Source organism: Malus sylvestris, chromosome 8, assembly GCF_916048215.2.
Source record: "Malus sylvestris chromosome 8, drMalSylv7.2, whole genome shotgun sequence".
NCBI lineage: Eukaryota > Viridiplantae > Streptophyta > Magnoliopsida > Rosales > Rosaceae > Malus > Malus sylvestris.
The window spans coordinates 8,302,520-8,306,413 of record NC_062267.1 but is presented as its reverse complement, the minus strand read 5'-3'; the positions used below and the strand labels follow the sequence as shown (position 1 = coordinate 8,306,413).

The window sequence follows — 3,894 nt, the reverse complement described above, 5'->3', positions numbered from 1 at the left end:
GCAAAGATATTGTTTCCTTGTAGGATGTAGGAATCTCCAAGATTATAGGAAACCAATCTGGTCCCCAGTTGGATCAGGTTTCCGTACCTTGAAGAGCAAGCATGATCGATCTCAGTGAGGTCCCCTAACCTCGCTTACTGTTCTAGAGCTTAACAAAATGTTTGGCATCATTTGTCCCCATTTAGGTAGCTTATATCAATCAGACTCTTTGAGTCTGTAACTATTCCCTAGGTATTTGTAATCCGATCCGCCTTATTCGGTCCCAGTAAAATTCATTGTCCCACATTACACAAACACATTTCGCTAAGCAAACCCTAATCTCTCTTTATACTCGTTTGGAATTGCTTATTTAAAAGTAACTTTTGCTTTGAAACATGTTCAGTAAAATCTTTTCTGTTATAAGAACATTGAAATTTCTAGAAAGAACTTCCTACTTTCTATGCTAAACATAATCATGATTGTACTCTATATATTTATCTCCTAAAAAAGAAAAGAATTATATCATAAAATTCCACATAAACCTAATTTTAGCATCTCAGGCTTAATCGTACAAGAAAAGTTGCTCAAAATTTCAAAATCGTATGAAAGGAGAGGTAAAAGAACTAAGGGAGAATGGTCTTCAATCCAAAAATACACAAAATAAAAAAATTTAGCAAATCGTAATTGAAATACAAAATAAACATTTTCCATTTACAGCGATTTATATTGTTGCTAATAACAATTGGGTTGCAAAGAAAAGGACGAAGAGAAGAGAAGAGATCATGTGTTGGAGAATTACAATCCGAAAATACAAAAATAATAAATAAAAGAAATATTTTCTCTTTCAAGGAGAACGCACTTCATGTAATGTTAATTTCAAAAACTGCGTACTAATAGAGCATAAAGATCACAACCTTAACTGGTTCTGATCTTTTTGGCAGGAGTATTTGTACCAGTGATAACCATAAACAGTGATTCGAGATCGTCTGGAACCTGAAAAAAGCATTGTGATTGTGAAGGCCATAACCTCCTAAAATTTCTTCTGGCTGCTTGGCGAGGTTTATTGGGTGGTGGTGGTTGCTTGGCCATCACGTGAGCAGCAGGTGACTTGGGTGTGTGGCATTCTTCTTCATGTTCCAAATGCAAAAGCTCCTCCGCTGCCGCTGCCTCCTCCTCCTCCTCCTCCTCCTTTGTGTTGTTTAAAGCTCGTGGAATAGGAATGACAACTCGCACTGGAGTTATTGGCCTGAATTGATCTTCTGATATTTCAAGACCCATTTTTTCTTGGGACTTGGGAGTTAGAAAAGATTTCTTGGCTGAAGCAATTAAGCTTGCTAGATCGTGTCAATTAATAAATTGTGGCTAGAAAGGGAAAACGAAGGCGTGCTGAGGAAATCGAGAGGGTGTTATGATGTAGGGTGCTGAAGGAGAGGCAGATATCAACATGAGAGAGAGAGAGAGAGAGAGATGCGATGTGATTGAGGGTATACACACCACAACACACTAATATGTAAACAAGACTGCAGATGGGAATGATGAAAAAGTAGCAACCGAAAGTGTTGGAAGAGTGCGATGCAAGACAAGGAAATATTAAAGAAATAATAAACAGTGGAGTGTTTTTCTTCCCATCCAGCAAATTTTGAACTTCTCATTTCGCCCCTTAGGTTGAAGCCTAAACCTAAACAAAAAAACAATATCAGATAAATATGCAGAATGTAAGTTAACTTTAATGAGTTATATACATATATAACAACTGACTCATATACCTATCTAACCACTAACCTGAGGAAGACATCGTCTCAGAAAATAGGGTAAAGAACTGAGGCTCTTCTGTATCTCTGCACTGTCCGGAAGCAAGGCTCTCTCAATGGGGCTAGAGAATTTCTGTATACTTGCGGGGGTGTTTAGTGAGAGCACAGGGACCTCAGTTATATACTATATGTGATGGTCTTTGATTAGGAGTCCTCCCATTAAGTAAACCCTATCAAAGATGAACTTTATCACCGAAGATTACTTGTGCATAAATCAGCTAGAAGAGTTCTAGTTTAACTAAGAATGTTTCTGACTTGTATACCTAAGTAATACAACTCCTTATAAGTCTGCCGCATGTGATAAAGTTAATCTCCTTATCGTCCCAAAAGACTTTGTACAAATCACAAAGTGTTTGCTCTCAAATAGAACTTACACAGAACTGTCAACTGATGTTTTAAATCAGACAATGTTTTAAATCAGTCATGCAACACCAAGAAAGTCAACGTGTGGCGTGGTGCAATTGTTTGGGACACCGTCACATTGCTCTTGATGTTAATCTCGCTCCTCAACAGCTCTCTATGTCAACATCTCGATGAGAGAAAGAAAGAGAAATGGAGAAAGACAGTTACAAGGGACGGGGAGGCGGTGAAAAAGGAGATGGGGGTGTCGGGGTAGCTGCCAACATAACAGCTCCAACACTTTGCTTTTTCCTCTCTCTGGTCTTTGGTTTTTGTTTAAAGGGCAAACTGGGAACACACAAAATTTGTTGGGTGGAAATGACTTTGATAGGTTAGAATACAGAAGCACTCGTCAACTAATTGTGATCCAGTGAGTGAGTGACTGACAGGACTTCCACTCATCACTCATGAATATCATGACATTTTAAGTTTTTGCCTTTTTTCTGTCTAAACCATGTTGGCCTGCATGTTTAATTTTCACACTACAACTTTACTTTCAAGTTGTTTGTCCCTGCTGCACCTCATAAGTAGTACTCCTCTTCCCTTAGCATGTAGATTTAATGTTTTACGCCAATTGGCCATACTAATTATCTCTAATGTTAATTCTTAGAAAACAAATTAAATTAAGTACACAATTGTTCATGTTTGTATTATGTTGCATGTCAGTGATTTATTTTACAAAGTTTGAGAAGGAGAAAACAGGTAGACCAAACTTCTCGTCCCATGTGTGGATAAGTGCTTTATCACTAGAATATACAGACTAACATTTAAGTACAATATATTAATTTGTTCTATGAAAATAAGTCCATGAAAGTGTTTACTGATTTTATACTTATCCTTGTTCTCTAATCTCTGTTAAGAATTTGATCTTGTGCAATGATGATGAACAGTTTGCTTAAGATCCAAAATTAATAGTAATATTAAGCTGCAGACTGCAGCGACAGGCAAAGTCTGCTGAAGTCACATGACCACTCTCTTTATTGGATTGTATAATACAGTAAAGGCAAAAATAACAAACTGTGCGGCATCACATTCACATGTCCGCTTTGCTTGCTGCAGATCAAGTGCATGCATATATATATATATATATATTCATATGAAATATTCTACGATGAATCCGAGTATAAGATACTCTGAGCTTTTCGGCTATTACATCTTGATTTTGGCATCTTTAATTAAAGATATGGTTAAAAAATCTCAAGTATTCAATACTTTGGAGTACCATAAAATCTCGTCAAACGTTGCTTAATCAAGAAAAATGAAAATGGAATTTGAAAACTGGCGAAGAAAGATCAAGTACATACTGTATGGGGAACATTAGAAATTCAAGAACAACAATAGTCATCCATATTTTTTTTCTTTTTCTTTTTTTTTTAATAAAAAGGTTGTTTTCATAGTTCATGTTAGACCAACCTTGGATTCGGCTCATAATAAGCGAGGCTATTATCAATTGGTCCGCAATTGATAGGCTTATTGAGTGCCGGAACTGCAGGAAAAATTAAAACTTTACGGTACAAATATTGTATCATTACCAATGGTACAAATTTTTCGGCACAACTTTGGTATGGTACGGTTAATATGGTAATTTGGTAAAAAAAATCACCCCTAATTAAGCTCACCCCCTCCCCCTTAGTGTAAATAATATCGTTTGTTAAAAAAAAAATGATGTAATACAAGCATTTGGGCAGACTTGATTAATGAAAGA

At 36.4% G+C, this 3,894-nt stretch overlaps 1 long non-coding RNA gene across 1 annotated transcript; it reads right to left on the bottom strand.

Moving 5' to 3' along the window:
* Window positions 1-663: 663 nt before the first annotated feature.
* Window positions 664-1,857, bottom strand: LOC126633158 (uncharacterized). Its single transcript, XR_007626972.1, has 2 exons — window positions 1,762-1,857; window positions 664-1,657 (listed from the first exon to the last, which is right to left on the bottom strand). It is a non-coding gene; the product is annotated as an uncharacterized LOC126633158 (long non-coding RNA).
* Window positions 1,858-3,894: the final 2,037 nt, after the last annotated feature.